This window comes from Chiloscyllium punctatum, chromosome 1 (assembly GCF_047496795.1).
Source record: "Chiloscyllium punctatum isolate Juve2018m chromosome 1, sChiPun1.3, whole genome shotgun sequence".
Lineage (NCBI taxonomy): Eukaryota > Metazoa > Chordata > Chondrichthyes > Orectolobiformes > Hemiscylliidae > Chiloscyllium > Chiloscyllium punctatum.
The window spans coordinates 138,179,660-138,197,806 of record NC_092739.1 but is presented as its reverse complement, the minus strand read 5'-3'; the positions used below and the strand labels follow the sequence as shown (position 1 = coordinate 138,197,806).

The 18,147-nt window shown below is 42.6% G+C and overlaps 1 protein-coding gene across 1 annotated transcript in view; it reads left to right on the top strand.

Moving 5' to 3' along the window:
• The first annotated feature begins 771 nt into the window (after positions 1-771).
• Positions 772-18,147, top strand: part of fgfr3 (fibroblast growth factor receptor 3) — a 177,253-nt gene continuing 159,877 nt past the window's right edge. The window contains exon 1 of the mRNA XM_072575359.1: positions 772-1,003. The gene's annotated coding sequence lies outside the window, so the exon portion shown is untranslated. The remainder of the gene's footprint in view (positions 1,004-18,147) is intronic.

Here is an 18,147-nt window from a genome sequence, read left to right as displayed (position 1 = left end):
TCTGATATGACTTTCATTCCAGGCTGGGGGCTATGATGTCTCTCACAGATGAATAGCCTGCCCACACTAGCTCTTCAGGGGACCACGCAAATATTAGTCACTTGGGCACAGTCGTCGAGAGAAGCTGCCACGCCTCCAAACTCCAGAAGTTGGTTCCTAAATCTCTCACCTCCTCTTCCTTCAAGCCCTCGTTTAACACTGGCCCTGACACTGGTGAGGAGCTAACATCTTTGGAAAGGAGGAGGTGGAGGGAGTAAAGATTGGCAATGAGTTGCAAACCTGCAAAGACAGATACCTGACCGAAGCCAATTTTTCATCAGCCATTTCAAAATTGGACCGTTTGGCGATGTCTGTGTTCAGTGTCACACAAAAAAAAACCCAGCATGAGCTGAAACAAACACTTGAGAGAGAAACCCAGCAGGTCTGGCAGAGGGGGAAAACACAATTAACATTTCAAATCTTTTGTCAGAATTTGTTTGCCTTCAAAGCTCATTCTGTGATGAAAGTATACAAATGCCACCTTATCAGATACAAACTTGGGGGAGATGCAGCAGACTCCAATTCAGAGATAGAGAGGGAGACAGAGAGAGAGAGAGAGAGAAAGCTGTTCTGCATTGAAGCCTGGCCAGCAGCTCAATGCATTCCACGAGAGAGCGAATGCAATGCAAATGTAATGCATCCGATGCCTAGCATGTGAAGTACAGATTGCACAGGTCCAGTCAGACTCTCCCCACAGTGATGTGATCTCACAACTCACAGCCTGCAGCAGCAACACAGCACACAGGAGGGGAGTGGAGGGGAGCACAGAAGCAAGTACTGATGTCAAGTGGAGAAGCTGTTCTGTCAGAGGGAGCTGGATGAGAGAAGACAGTGGAAGGGGGAAAAGGAGAGACAGAAAAAACATTCTAATTGTCAGAGTCAAGTTGCTATCACTTGACTGCTGAATTCTGTGGACGATTAGCACGTTTGAGTCAACTTCAGACTACACAGTGCCAGAACGGAGGTAGGAATCTGTGCAACCCAATCCTTTCCTTTTTTTTTATAAATCATCTGTTCTTGGGTTTTCAAACACTCAAGGACCTATAGCCGCTGGAGCCACTTTGGCTGCTTGCTGTTAACATTGTGTAAGAACAACATGCTGCTTTGTTGTGATGTTGTGAAAAGAAAAGTGAAAATTTTGATGGAGTGGGGCAAAGGTAGACTATCAATGTAAGCCAGTGACTTGATGGGAGATTTTCATCTATTTTAAAATGGTCAACTTCTCTTAAAATTGCCAAGGGTTTTGGAGAAATATGCTTACAGAACAGCATGTCTTTTTGTATGCAAATGGTTGTGCCTGACTCTATATTTATGTCTAGGAGAACAAACCTTTACCTCTGAATCTCAAAATGTTATTTTCTTTACAGCTTGACTCCTGTTTATAATCATTTTTAATGGTTATTTCTTCAAATTGCACTGCATAACATTGGACTGGAGCTTGTCAAGAGAATAAAACACAAAATATAAACTATCCTCCAGCTTAACCCTTGGCTGTCAGGGGATAGTGATATTGCCACAGCAGCGAAGGAGTTAAAGGAATGTGCTGTTTATGTTATTGACCTCTGAGGATTGTGAGGACAATAAACAGTAATCCAGAAAGATAAAATGCAGTGGAGCTAGAAATCCATCTCGGACAATGGCACAAAACTGGCATTATCAGATTGACTACGTGGCATTTGATAGTTCATTCTAGTAATTACAATAGATCTGAACATCAGGCTAATACCACTGCCATCTGACATGAATTCCCAGTCACTACTATTCTTTCTAAAAAAGTAAGTCTTTAAAAATAACAAATTTATTAAGAAGGGCATAAATTCGCCATTGTATTCAACTTTAGCAACCATAATAAGCAACATAGGCAGCAAAAAATGTTCTGATATAGTTTAGTAACCTCTTGCCAGTTAAGACAGAGGCACGCTAAAGTGAATTTGACCTTGTGTCCATTGTAATGTTGGATTAGAATTTTTTTTAAATCACAACAGTCAGTGAATTTGACACTGGAGACATTGTGAAGCATGCAACCATTTAATTCCACTCCCATTTCAGAATCGGATGTAACAGTGTTTGACTCATGTCGGTCCATTTCAGGAGCCAAAGGGATACACATTCTTATGGACCAGAATGTGAACCTAAGCTCACTTGCTCTTCACACCGGGTTAAAGCTCAATTCTCTGAAATCTGGTTTTGCGATTACAGCGAACAACTTCGAAGTTACAGCACAGAAACAGGCTGCTTGGTCCAACAGTGTTTCTGCTTCACATTGTTTTATTTTATCCTCTCAACAGGCACTTCTCCTCCTTTTTCTTGCCTATGCTTATCTTTGCTGCATTTATTCTACTAACTTCAATAACTTCCAATGGCAGCAAGTCCCACAGTCAAGCCACTATCTCAAGAAGTAAGTTTCTTTTCAAAACTGTTTGGAGCTGTTCAGGAACGTTAGCCAAAGTGTCAGAGAGAGACCTCAAAAGAAGACGAGATAATTGATCAAATCTGTCACCTCTGCCCAGAATACCTCATACTAATATAGTCAGTAACAAATGATGTTTGCTGAATTTTTTAAGGTACAAACTCTTTCAGAAAAGTTATTTGTGATAGTTTCTTATGCCTGAGGTGAAATAATAGACATTCCTGATTTTAAAGAAGAAATGCTTTAACTGCCAAAGCAATGCTGGCCTGGAAACAAACCATAACTGGTCATTTTAGCACAGAATGCAACACAAATGCTTAGCAGTATTCTTCTATGGCAGAGAGTTAAAACGATTTAAAATAAGTTGGGTCAAAATGGACAAACATGCTCTGCACCGACATGCAGAGGTGGCCAATGATTTCCAAGCTCTATTCCTAAAATTCATGCAAAGGAAAGTATTTGAGACCATTTGCAAAGGCCTTACAGGACTTGCATATCAATAGCAAAGCAGTGCGCATGTGCTCATTTGTCATTGCTAGTCTATTCGATTTGCTATGATTTGTTGTTGCAACACGGACCAAGATACTGTGAAAAGTGTTGCTTTGCGTGCCACTCAAGAAAGATCTGGTGGTAATCTAGACCAACTACCATTGCATGAATCAGTATTTATTGTACTTACGAGTTTAGCAACTCACAAAGTTCAGTGCAGTTTTAATGACACTATATGCAAAATAGATGGTGTTAGCATAGGATCCCAGTTAGGCCCAGCTCTCTCAAACACTTTGATTGACTTCCATGAATAAATGGTTCTTTAATGAAATTATACCTAACCTCCTATTCCTTGCACATTTCCATTATGTCGATAATATGTTTACTATAATTGAGTCTAAGATTCTCCTTACACATATTAATCTGATGCTCAAATTTACTTTAGATGTAGAGCAGTCAAAATGGCTGCCTTTCCTTGAAGTACAGATCGAGAAATTGTCCAGGGTGTTCAGTATTACTGTTCAACCGCAAGCTCAGTAACCATGCTTGAATTCCTACAGTTGCACACAGTTTAAGAAAAGTTTTTCTCACAGTTTGATGAATCTCACTAAGATTACTTTCTCAGTGTAGAATGCACAAACTCATGGATGCTCCTAAGGCTATCAGTTTTGGTCCTGAAAAACTGAAAACCTCAGATTGCCCCAGAAGGTAAAATATCTCAGAAGTTTGAGTAATATGAGAAGCTAATGTTTCACGCTGTTCCTATGCAGTAGCAACACAAGTGGTGTTTGCGAGTAATAAGTTGTTGCTAACTAACCAAAAAGATATTTTGTCTATCACAAAGTGAGTAATATGATTTAGGAATTTCAGTGCAAGTGCAATGGCAGTGTGTTCCAAGACTGGTAGACAAATCCATTGCAAATAAACCAAAGAACTGCAGATGCAGCAGATCAGAAACACGAACAGAAAAAGTCAGCGGTGTGGCAGTAGCTGTAGAGAGAAAGCAGAGTTAATGTTCAGGTCCAGTGACCCTTCCTCAGAATAGAACAGATATTATTCAGAACAGAACACTCAGAAGAGGGGTCACGGGCCTGAAACATTAACTCTGCTTTCTCTCCACACATACTGTAGACTTGCTGAGTTTTTCCAGCAATTTCTCTTTGTGCTTAGCTGTTTGTAACTGACTGTACCCAAGTATCCCATATTTTCAAAGCTGAGCACAGTGTCCAATATTAGGTGTGATTCTGCAATTGGACAACATTTGTTACATAATCCTAAGTGTGCAGGATAGTGTATCTGCATGTACTGGAAGCTACACATATTAATACACAGCGCCCTGTTCTGTGCAGATAGACAGCACATTTACATATTCTGTGCCTATTTCTGTGCAACAATACATGGTGACAGCCATTCTCTGGTTCATTTGTCAGGGTAATGCTGTGACCAATCTGTGCCAAGCTGTCTTGTTTAAAAACAACAAAGCTTTGACTGTTCACTGTCACCTTCATTAATTGGTGCATTCTCCAAGGTAACCCCTGTCCTAATTACCAAACAATCCGCCTTTTCCTCTTATACAGAATAAATGTTTTTTCTCTTTCCTTTGGTATTTCTTGTGCTGTGCCCTACAGCATACAAGACAGAAAGCTTTGACAAGATGTGTATTTAATAACTAATAGAAGTTCCACTGACTGCTGTTGGAGGTTGAAGTCCATATTTCCAGACCACTTACTTGAGCCTCTGTAACAGCATTTACCAAGTCAACATGTCAGACTATTGAAGGGGTGGAATTAAACTTGGCCTTTGGAGGGAGGTTGGAAGTCAGCTCAGAGTCCTACCTCTGAATGCTGTGCAGCAGCCTCTCCTGGGTAGTATGGTCTCCCATTTTATAGATGCCTAAAGGGGAAGCTGAATAAGTACTTCAGAGAAAAAGGAATTGTGAGAGGGTGAGACTGGATAAAGTTGGACAGAGGCCCTACGGGAGCAAAAGTACTGGCACTGACTGGTTGGGCCAAATGGATGTCTTGTGCTGTCAACAAGTCAGATGTATATATGTGGATATCGCATGAGAACAGCCGATCCAGAGTTGACTACCTTCTGATGCTGACCATCTGGATTGCACATAAAATAAAGCTGTCTGGGTAGAATGCCTGTAAAACTCAACCTGAAAGAAGCCATTATTTTCAGGAGCAAATGGAAAAGGGGAGAAAATTCCTTCATAATTCCAACTAACACAATTCAGAGCACAGCCCCTCCAAGCAACCCCACTATTCAATTAGATTATGGTGGCTCAGTGGTTAACACTGCTTCCTCATCGCACCAGGATCCCAGGTTCAATTCTACCCTCGGGCGATTGTCTGCGTGGGTTTCCTCCAGGTGCTCTGGTTTCTTCCCACAGTCCAAAGATGTGTAGTTTAGGTGGTCTGGCCATGCTAAATTGTCCAGGGATGTGCAGGCTTGGTGGGTTAGCCATGGGAAATGCCAGGTTACAGAGGGTGGGGCTGGAATGCTGTTCAGAGGGTCGGTGTAGACTCAACAGGCCGAAGGGCCTGCTTCCATACCATAGCTGATTCTACGATCTGATTGTGGCACGAACAATCCTGCCTTGTGCTGAAATGCTTTGACTCCCTTGTTTGTCAAGATTCTATCTATCTCTGCCTTAAAAAACATTGAAAGATACTCTGGGGAACAGTTAGAGTCATGGAGTCATAGAGATGTACAGCACGGAAACAAACCCTTTGGTCCAACTCGTCCATGCCGACCAGATATCCCAACTCAAATTAGTCCCACCCACCAGCACCCAGCCAATATCCCTCCAAACCCTTCCTATTCATATACCCGTCCGCAATGCCTTTTAAATGTTGCAATTGTACCAGCCTCCACCACTTCCTCTGGCAGCTCATTCCATACACGTACCACCCTCTGCATGAAAACGTTGCCCCTTATGTCTCTTTTATATCTTTCCCCTCTCACCCTAAACCTGTGCCATCTAGTTCTGGACTCCCCCCACCCCAGGGAAAAGACTTTGCATATTTATCTTATCCATTCCCCTCGTGATTTTATAAACCTCTATAAGGTCACCCCTCAGCCTCCGACACTTCAAGGAAAACAGCCCCAGCCTGTTCAGCCTCTCCCTATAACTCAAATCCTCCAACCCTGGAAGTATCCTTGTAAATCTTTTCTGAACCGTTTCAAGTTTCACAACACCTTTCCGATAAGAAGGAGACCAGAACTGCACACAATATTCCAACAGTGGCCTAACCAATGTCCTGTACAGCCACAACATGACCTCCCAACTCCTGTACTCAAAACTCTGACTAATAAAGGAATGCATACCAAACGCCTTCTTCACTATCCTATCTACCTGTGACTCCACTTTCAAGGAGCTATGAACCTGCACTCCAAGGTCTCTTTGTTCAGCAACGCTCCCTAGGACCTTACCATTAAGAGTATAAGTCCTGTTAAGTTCCAGAAGAGCCTCTGAGAGAAAAAAAATTCTCCTCATATCCGGTATAAATGGAAGATCTTTTAGTTTCAGCCATTGTAGCAGACACTCTGTCAACTCCTCTCAGAACCAATATGCTTCTGAAGAAACATCCTTTCTTCCATCATCAAAATGAAGACGAGAGTTAAATGTTAGTGGAGGAGGGAGCTGGTGAACAACAAAAATCTACTCGCAATCATAATGTTTCACAGTACCAGCAGAAGAGGGCTAGACCAAAGTATGAGGGCAGATTGAGATAAATCAAGCATGGCTTTTCAGTGGACTGACCAGCAATAATTATCCACCCTTCACAATTAAACCTGGATTAGAACAGATTGACATTTAACGGAATCAATGCCCGAGATAGCTAGAGTTTACAGCTCCCCAACTGCATTCACATTGTTTGTTAGCAACATATGTACTTAATAACTGGATAAAATTAAATGAGCACTATTCCTTTAAAAGAATGCAGGTGAGAAGGATTGCTACAAATTGTGTTGCCATAGTTATCTCCAAATGTTGGTCCGTAGCTAACAGCTCTTTTTCGGGTGAAAGGCATTCAGCTGGATGAGGGAACAGTTTCTCATCTAAGTGCTTCAAGTGCTCTAAGATCATTCATTGCAACTTTCAAAGATTCCTCTTGTGCTTTCCCCAACTGAACTCTAATATTAAAAACCGCCTGTTCCTTTACTACTGTGCCAATGTGAAACCTGCAATTCTTATACACAGTGAGCTGGCTGGTTTATCATCCCAGACTGTTCAAGAATGGGCCAAGATTCACATCAGCGGGGAACCCGGCAGTCAGTAGAGACAAGACGTGTTCAGCCTATGAGCCAGGACAGATTGACAACATATGTCATGATTTGGAGATACTGGTGTTGGATTGGGGTGTACAAAGTTAAAAATCACACAACACCAGGTTATAGTCCAACAGGTTTAGTTGGAATCACTAGCTTTCGGAGCACTATAACCTGGTGTTGTGTGATTTTTAACTAGGAATATATGAAATAGGAGCAGCAGGTCATTCAGCTCTCCAAACCTGCTCCACTGTTCAATAAAATCATGACTGATCCAATTGCCTTCTGAATAGCACATTCCCATCAATCTCTGATAACCTTTGACCCTCTGCCTAGAGACACCCAACTCATTGCAACCCCCATTTCAATTTCGACTGAGGTAACTTGGGATACTATGTCAACAAATGAAATAAAAAGTAAAGAATACAAGGAGACAGACCAGTGCACAGTTAACTGGTGCCAGCCATCATGCTCTCTGGTAGACAACATCTTAGTTTGAAGATAACTTTAATAATTTTTTATGATGTAATGAGTGTTCCCAAGACACAGAAAATATGACACTCATGAACATATCAAATACCGGCTTGATCAGTCTATGGTCCACTCCTCCTCCAATTTCTGTTCCTCTTGTTCAGTCATCCCATGGTTTCACATTCAGCTCTTCTTTGATCCTCTTAGCTTCTGCACTTTTCTCTTCATCATCAAAATGAGATTTGAACAACTAGTGAAAGTCCTAAACACTCAGTCAGCTTTGTAAATGTGTCTTCTACAGTTTAACCAAATCTAGTAACTCACCTATTTTTTAATGCATAACTGTTATGCATTATGGGCGACACGGTGGCACAGTGGTTAGCACTGCTGCCTCACAGCACCAGAGACCCGGGTTCAATTCCCGCCTCAGGCGATTGACTGTGTGGAGTTTGCACGTTCTCCCCGTGTCTGCGTGGGTTTCCTCCGGGTGCTCCGGTTTCCTCCCACAGTCCAAAGATGTGCAAGTCAGGTGAATTGGCCATGCTAAATTGCCCATAGTGTTAGGTAAGGGGTAAATGTAGGGGTATGGGTGGGTTGCGCTTCGGCTGGTCGGTGTGAACTTATTGGGCCGAAGGGCCTGTTTCCACACTGTAAGTAATCTAATCTGTTGCTGCTCCCACTGCTGAATGGGTAATAACAGAGTGGAGTTTACAGGTAGAGGAGAGGAACTCATTGAACACTGAAGACTCTAATGAGGCTTGACAGATGCTGCAGACACCCAACTACTGGCCAAGGAATCTAAAACATAGGGCCACAGTCTCAGAATAAGGGCTGATCATTTGGGAGATAAGGATAAATTACTTCACACAAAGGATTGTGAGACTATGGAATACTCAAAGCCATTGTTGAATACGGTACACTGAAAGCTGGAATAGATCGGTTTTTGGTCTCTCAAAGCAGGAATATGGGAAGAGGCTGGGAAAGTGGGGTTATTGCTCAAGATCAGCCAGGAAAATAACGAATAGTGAAGCAGGTACAATGAGCCAAATGGGTCTCCTTGTGTTCATGTCGGTGGCATACAGGCCAGAAGATTATAAATTGATCAGGCTGGCTTCTGATCTTACAGTGTGGTGTTAGAAAAGCACAGCAGGTCAGGCAGCATCCGAGGAGCAGGAGAATCTATGCTTCGGGTATAAGCTCTTCGTCAGGAATCAAATCATCAATTCTACTGCTCCTCGGATGCTGTCTGAGCTGTTGTGCTTTTCCAGCATGACACTCGCGACTTTGATTTCCAGCATCTGCAGCCCTCACTTTCTCCTGCATTCTGCCCATCGCTCAGTTTCTCCTGTCGGCTGCATTTGACTCCAACAGAATGGGCCCCACCTGCCCACCCCCTTCTCAGACCCTCACCAACTCACAAGCTCATACAGGCACAGGCAAAGGGAGAGCCTAAAGAAACAAGTATAGGAGGAGAATGAGGATGCACAGTAGAATGCAGAGTGTGATGTTTTGTTCTAAAAAGTCAGAGTTGTTGAAGGTTGTCATCTGAGACACATTGACCTATCGATGCTATGCTGATGTATGAGACCTTGAGCTGGTAACACACAAAGTACTGGCTCTCATTCCTCTGAAATCTCAAAGAGGAAATGCACTGTAAGATACGATGATCAGTCATATGGTCAGGAACATGTTTGCTCGAGGTGAAGATGCCAGTGCATAGCTGAGGGAGGATCACTGTAGTTGACTCTCAGTGCAGACATTAAAACATCCATCTCATCCAAACATGAAGAAGCCCATGGTTGTATTTCAGAGCAGGGCTGGGGAGTTTCCCCCAATGTCCTGATCAATAGTTATTACAAAATTAAACTTGCAAAAGCAAATTACCTGGCTGTTATCCCCTTGCTATTTGCGGGAGCATGCGGTGCAAACATTGGCCCTGTTTCCTGTGCTGCAGACGTGATTATACTTTGAAAGTACTGCATTGGCGGTGAGGCATTTGGGTCAACCTCAGGATCTTTCTTTGTATCTTCCCATCATCTTCCAGCCTGAGTCATGTCAGGGGCACGACAGTTAAGGTCCTTGGGTGAGAGAAGTTAACCAAGGGGACTGCTTTTGACTATATTCCCCAATCCTTCCCCTCCTCCTTCCTATCGGAAAGATGTTGTGAAACTTGAAAGGGTTCAGAAAAGATTTACAAAGGCCTACGGATGGGTATATGAATAGGAAGGATTTGGAGGGATATGGGCTGGGTGCTGGCAGGTGGGACTAGATTGGGTTGGGATATCTGGTCAGCATGGACGGGTTGGACCGAAGGGTCTGTTTCCATGCTGTACATCTCTATGACTCCTGAAATGTACATGTGAAATCTGATGAAGATCAGGCTGAAATGAACACAGTGTTGCATTACATGACCAGAATGTCTAACCTCATACAGGAAGAACATCTGTTAATGTCCTGGTTAGGGTTTCTCACCAGCCACCCATCTCAAACCTGCCCCTCCCCCTCCCTCCACACTACCCCATACAATTAACCCATTCCTGCCATAGGATGCTGCCCTCTGTCACACCAAATAAAATCAAACAAGGGGACTCTTCAACAGTGGGATTTGGTGGGATGAGGGGTTGAAGTTGGGAAGGGGATCTACTGACCAGTTGATTGATGGCATTGGGGTAGGGGTTCTAATAACTGTAGAAGTAGTGGTGATGGGGTGGGGGGGGGGATGTGGGAACAGGTGGCTTAAGGCTGTCAAAATATAGAACTTATGGAGTCACAAGGTTATCTTCTCTGTAACAAAATTGCTGGAGAAACTCATCACGTCAAACAGCATCTGTGGATAGGAAGCAGAGTTAACGTTATGTGTCCAGTGATCTTCCTTCAGAAGCTGCGTTCTAACAAAGGGTCAATGGACTCGAAACGTTAGCTCTCTTTTTTCCGTCCATGGATGCTGCCAGATCTGCTGAGTTTCTCCAGCAATTTCTGTTTTTATTACAGATTTCCAGCAATGGGAGTATTTTGCTTTTGTTGTATTTCTTAAAATACGGGACATTTGGTCACCCTGATCACACCTTGAATGATACCAGTGAACCCAATAAATATCTGGAACTTCCCGAGTCTGTGTGGCCTGGGGCAGCGCTGGAGAATTTCCCTTTGAGCTGGGTTGTCTTTTCATTGTAAAGCAAGCAGTAGGTAACATGTTGACTGAAGACCCCACAACCTGTGTAAAGTATGTAAATCAATGGTGACTGTGACTGCCCAGACAGAGGAAAGAGCAAGTCAACCCACAGTGGTAGTCAATATTGGCAAATCTACAGCTATCTGCCTTATGTGAGGGTAGTTGGTAAGTAGAACAGGAAGGCTGCAGTAGATGGAAATGAGGAAATAAGTTTAACGAGCTATTAAATCAACTCTTAAAACTAGTCTGTACATCTGTCCTGAGAAAACTTCCAAAGGAGTTCTTCAATCCATCAAGGCACTGAGTACAATGACTTTGAATATTCAGTCGAATGGTACTTCACTCATATTTACACTACACAGATAATTGCATAAGCTCATCAAGTGATACAACAGCTTATTGACTGAGCTGCACCCTCTAGTGTACAGATGTAGCATTTTCTTTCCACAAATGGTGTTATTTGATCTTCTTGGCTTTCTGAGGCTGGGGAGATGTTTTTGTTACACTGGAACATCTTTTCACTTTGTTTGAACCTGACCTCTTCAGACCATTTATTTCCCAGATGTAGGTGCAGAAAGTGAGTGCAGAATTCCATCTGCCTTCAGGGCTGAAACTGAGCTCTTCATCCACTTGCAGATAACAGGAGTGGACTGGAGCCAGCCCCTGAGTCGCAGGGTCCCAGCTGAGAGGTTGGGTGGTTTGTAAAGAAGTTGTAATTTATGTTTTGCCAACAATGGCTGCTTAATCCTCCAGAAAGGCTTCCCCAGGAGAGGCAAGCCTTTGTCTTTGGGATTTAGAATGCAAAAAAGACATACTCCCCCAATATAATTCATGGTCGGGTGGAGAGGGTTACTTAGTTCACAACCTATCCTGCAGTTATCTGATTAAACTGAGACCCTGGTCACTTCTCAGTTGCAGACACTTTGCCTTTTGTCAGTAGTTTAATTTTTTGGAGGGTGTGCTCTGTACCAACAAAGGGTAGTTACTGATTAGTTGTTGGTTCAGCTTGTGACAAGACAGTTTTAGCACAATGTTACCCAGGCATAATGCTGGCAGTGCATAGTGGGGAAGCTTTCCTTGCCCTTGCAGTTATAATTTTACTTTGCAAATTGCTGGACTTCCCCATTTCATGGCATTCTTTTGCAGAAGCAATGAATTTATACATTTTATAACTTATCAAAAGTGGTATAGATTTTTAAAAAGTTATTTTTTGCAAGTTGAGTGCAAGATAAAAAACTTTGACAAAAGTGTGGGTTTTTTTGCAATATTCAAGTTCTGTGGTACCAAGCAACTACTTATTTAATTACTTAGGTGGGTGCTAACATTCATTTAAAGAAAGATAATTCAGGAACATTGAAAACTGAATGTGGATGAATACCATCCAGCCTTCAATCCTTCCATAGAATCTCATTATTCCCCCAACCATCTCTACGATTCCCAGCCCCACTCCACTCTCCTTTTCCAGCCCAGAGCTCACATGAGAAACTTGCTTAACTTCAAAACATTAATACAAACAACAAAGCTTTTTCTTTTACTTGAATATTTTTCACATCAAGGATTACATTTTGTTAGAAATCTAGAAACAAATAAAAACACTCACACTGTAACCTGATTCACTGAAACCCATGAAGAATCAATCTAAACACCTTTCATTGTGTCCTCTTAAAATAGAACATAGAACAGTACAGGTGAAAGTGGGTACCGCAGATGCTGGCGATCAGAGTCAAGATTAGAGTGGTGCAGGAAAAGCACAGCAGGTCAGGCAGCATCTGAGGAGCAGGAAAATCAACATTTTGGTCAAAGGCCCTTCATCAGGAATGGTTCCTGATGTAGGGCTTTTGCCCGAAATGTTGGTTTTCCGGCCTCCTCAGATGCTACCTGACCTGATGTGCTTTTCCTGCACCACTCTAATCTTGACATAGAACAATACAGCACAGCACAGGACACTTGGAGAAGTGTTGTTTGGAAAGTAGCTACACATCTGGGTGAGCCACAACAGACACTGCATTTCAAAATGAATCCATGATTTGTGGAGCATTTCGAGCTGCCTCTCAGGGAGGTGCGATGGAGGAAGACTCACATCCATGATTTATCTCCTCTCCCACTCATTTCATTGTCGGTGATTCCCTGCTCTTTACACTTTAGCCTTTGTCTTTTTCTGTAAATCAAGACCCCATTCTTGCCAAATATCAATAAGGAGTTTCTCAGAATGGTGGAAGGTCAGGGGTCAGTCATCATTAGCTCATCTGCATACACGAGCATTTAGTGAAGCCATTTGGTGAGAGTTCAACTAATCAATCACTAAAAGAAAGATGGGAGACGATGGCCTAATGCTATTACCACTAGACTATTAATCATAGGAACAGAAGCAGGCCATTCAGCCCTTCAGGCCTGTTCCACCATTCAATAAGATCATGGTTGATCTTTAGCCTAACTCCATATACCTGCCTTTAGCCCCATATCCTTTGATATCTTTGCTTAACAAAGAATGTATCTATCTCTGATTTAAAATTAATAACCAATCCTACATCCACTGCCATTTGTGGAAGAAAGTTCCAAACATCGACCACCCAGAGACCCAGATAATGTTCCGGGGATCAGGGTTCACATCCTGCCATGTTGGATGGGGTACTTTTAAGTTAATAAACTTCTGGCATTAAGGGCCTGATGAGGACCATGAAACTGATGCTGATTGTTGGGAAAAAAAATCATCTGGTTCACTGTTGCTCTTCAGGGAAAGAAACTGCAGTCCTCACCCAGCCTGGCCTCCATGTGACTCCAGACCCACAGCAATGTAGTTGACTCTTCATTGCCTCTGGACAATTAGGGATGGGCAATACATGTTGGCTTGACCAGGGTTAAAATGTTGGTCAAAGGTAAGAAGTGTCGCTTCACAATATTTTTGGGGGATACACAGGCTGAGAGATTTTGATTGATGCGCGTTTCTAATTACTGGCCTTCTCTCTGAGAGTTGCAAGACTCCATAGCCCGTACCCTGCTCCATCTTTTCCCGCAACATGGGGAGTTATTGTCACCACAGATTCATCACATTGCTGTCTGCTGATTTTCGCAGAGGACATCAATTGCAGAGCACGAATTGAAGCTGGAACCTTCCTGATCTGTCTTAGCCAGTGTCAAACTAATCAATGCCCTTACTCACTGAGTCCACAATAGGAAATTGAGGGTTTGTGAAGGAGCCAGGACTTTCAGTAATGAAGATAAAATCTGTCATGGTACACTAGTAGGTCGAATCCAATGATTAAGTTTTCTGGTTCAGTGATTCTCACTCTCCCCCCACCCCAAGAGCAATGCTGCCTTCTCCTTCCTGGCCAAGTTCCTGTGATTACTGTAAGCTGCTGCTACATGACAAACTGCCTGCAATTTGCTTCTGCTGGGAGCAAGAGGCAGCCCCGTAGTTTCACGAATGGTGTTCCTAAGAGAGCTGACAGAGCAAATGCATCAACTGAATAATTGGATTGCATCTTAGATTGCCTGTTACCAGGAGGAAATTTGCAAACCATACTCCAGGTAAAGCACTCTGTTTATTGTTGAGCCAGGCTGAGTGGGGCCAGTGGATTCCATTGTTTTGTTACTGTCTCAAGTTTTCCCCTCCTTGGTGCCTCAGATTGGAGAGTTTTGGTTCGGGACACAAAGGGGTAAAGACAGAGGAAGACCATTAGACAACAGGCTAATGCAAAGGCTAGTTATAACAAAAGGAAACCTGGTAAAAATCAGTGCCAGCAATTGTGGGAAGGACAATTTGATCAAATCTTAGTGTACAGCAGAGAAAGATGTCATTCAATCCATCAAGCCTCTGCTAACTTTCTAAACCACCCATTTAGTTCACATCCCAATCCCCAACAATTGTTCAACCTTTTTTATGTATATGCCCAAATCTCTTTTGCTTTTTTATTTGCCAAGTATCTTGAAACTAAGTCAAGAGACCAGGTAGCTCATGACAGATGTGATTCAATTGGTCGCACTCTCACTTGAATGACATGGTTCTGAGTGTTGATCCCATTCCACCACATGACCCTGAAAAATTAAGGCTGACATACCACTGGAGTACTGCACTCACAGTGATCTGTTTTTGGATAAGGCAGAATCACAAAGTTGTTAGATCAACAAAGGAGGCTATTTGGCCCATTGTGACTGTAGCAGTTCTCCAAGTGGACATCTCACCTAGTGGCATTCTCCATTTACCTCTGCAATTTCAGCAAATGTGAAAACCTTGTATTTGGTTTCCTCATCCATCTCCTTATTGTATATAGAATCATAGAGTCATAGAGATGTACAGCATGGAAACAAACCCTTCGGACCAACCCGTCCATGCCGCCCAGATATCCCAACCCAATCTAGTCCCACCTGACAGCACCCGCCCCATATCCCTCCAAACCCTTCCTATTCATATACCCATCCAAATGCCTCTTAAATGTTACAATTGTACCAGACTCCATCATGAATATTTGGGGGCCCAAGCATCGATCCTTGTGATATCCCATTAGTCATTACCAGCCACATGGAAAAACACGCATTTGTATCTAATTTCTCTTTCCTATTTACGAAACAATTTTTAATCCATGACGATAGATTACTCATTATCCCATGTGCTTTAATTTTGCTTACCAACTTCGTATGGAGCCTTCTGAAAGTCAAATATATCACATCCACTGGGTCTTCTTATCTATTTTACTAATGACATCCTCAATAAAAACTCCAGCACTCCAAAAATTCCAAAGACTAACAATTTACTGCGTGAAGATTTTCTTCATACTGATTTTGATTCTTTTACTAATTACTTTTCATTAAATCTGTGCCCTGTCACTCAGATTACCCAATTTATCTTCAGAACCAAAATTCCTCATCCTTGGAAACAAGGCTGTGCCTGTGTTCTCAGGTGGATGGAAAAAAGATCTCAAGGCACTGTTTCAAAGAATAGCAAGGGAATAATATTCCTAGGGTCCTGATCAATATTATCCCTCAGTCAACATCAGATTATTTTGTCATTATCAGATTGCGGTCTGTGACAGTTTGCTGAACACAGAATGGCTGCTTCTTTTCCTCTGTTACAACAATGTTATTCCAAAAGTACTTCACTAGGTTGAGGGCATTTTGGTTGGCTCAGTGGTTGCAAAAGATGCTATACAAATGTAGGTCTTCCTTCGCTCTAGTAGTTGACCTTTCTATCCATGAAAACAGTTGGCTCGTTTTAACAAAACTCGGAACAAATTTGATCACATCCATGAGATGTACCTTGTTATAAGGAAGACAATCTCTGGGTCTCCAGTAAACGAAGCCTCTTAATCTTGGGACCATTCTGGTACACCTTCTGCCCAATCTTTTGAAAACCTTTTCTATCCTTTCCAAAGTGTGGGGTGGTACGGAATTTCACACAAGGGCTCTTGTTGATGTCCAAAGAAAGTTCGGAATACTGTCCCAGCTCTTTCACAATCTGCCTGGATTTATAAAGTGAGGGATGCTTCTGAAGAAACTTTATCAACGTACCGTTCAGTCTTAAATGATATATGTGTGTGTGTGTTCCCATTCCCTCTGAAATATGAACATTTAAGTAATATTTCCTCCCTATTTTCCCTTCCGCCTTATGTATGAGAGAAATGATATTATTAGTTAAAGCCGGGGTTAATATTTCAATAGGAACAGCATTCTTGTAGCTTACACTTTGAGGCATATTTGTGTAATCTCTTTACGGAACATTTTTTCAGTCTATTTTAAGCCCGGTGTTTGGTTTCGACCGGCCACTCCCTTCTTGACAAAGTGCAATTTCTGTTTATTCAAAGATTAAACTCCTCACAGCGACCGAGCTTTCAATTAAACCTAAGGGCCGAGTATGTTTAAAGATGAAACCAGGCCACTGGAAATCACCAGTTGTAAGAGCAAAATAAGCAAGAAGTTCAGCGGCAACTGAGACAAGTGAGGACGCGGAGCGGACCCAACTTCTAACAGAAATCTTACACCAAAATTATTAGCCTTGCTTCCAGTCCATTTTCAAATGTCGAGGTCCATCTTTATTTGTGCTTTGCTTCAATCCTTTATTTTAGGATTTTCAAAAGCGAATCTAGTCCTTGAACGAATTGACATTCAGTTTCTGCAGGTCTTAATTTGGACCAATCAGTTGTGATCCTTCTCTCCCTCTGAGTGTGGTGGTCCCGGATTCTGTAGACTGCTTACATCTTAATCAACAGTGCAGCCAATTCTTTTCATGCTGCATTCTAACAACATGCTTGGCCGCTTTAGGAACACCTCTGAAACCGCTCAGTGTTTGCCGTGTGAATGGGCCACTTGCGAGCTTTATGCTGTTCGATTTCCACTCTATTCTGTCTGAGTGTAAGTTACATGTTCATGGAACAGAGCGACATCTGTGTGTGTGTGTGTGTGTGTCTGTCTGTGTGTGTGTGATTTGTTACTTCTCCCCACCCCCGTTCCTTTATGCGGGATGTAATCCCTCAGCCTATCCGACAGGCCGCGTTTTTTTCTTGTCAGTTGAAAATCCGAGTAGATGTAACTTTAAATTTGAATATGATTCAAAGCAGTATTAGCTGGCTTTGTTGTACGTGCACCGGACCGTCAGTACAACAGCTTCAGAAGTGCTCATAGATGGAGAGTAGTTTTGGGGCGAGGTTTGATTTTTCAGTCAGAGATTGCACACTGAGCAGTTTGGCATCCTCCGCCAGTTCTTCTTATAATCAATCATGTGAGAAACCAGGTTATGGCTAATTCTCAAAGCATAGAACAGTACAGTGCAGCAACAGGCCCTTCAGCCCATCATGTTCATGCCAACCATGATGCCATTCTAAATCTATGTGCCTGCATAGTTCCATATCCCTCTATTCTCTGCCTGTTCATGTGTGCGTCCAAATACCTCTTAAACGTGGCTCTGATATCTCTAGCAGTGCATTTCAGGCACCTCTGTGTAAAACACATGCTTCGCACCTCCTTTAAATGTTATACTCTCACCTTAAACCTATGCCCCCCAGTATTTGACATTTCCATCCTGAGAAAGAGAACTCTGACTATTGAGCCTATCTGTGCCTCTCATTATTGTATATACTTCTATCAGGTTACCCATCAGCCTCCAGTCTATTTGGAGTCAAAGTTGTCCAACACTCTCCAATCCAGGCAATATCCTGGTAAACCTCTTTTGCACCCTCTCCCCATCCTTCCTAAAGTGTGGCAACCAGAACTGCACACAATACTCCAAATGTAGAGTATTATATAGGTGCACCATGGCTTACCAACTTTTGTACTCCAGGCCCTGACCGATGAAGGT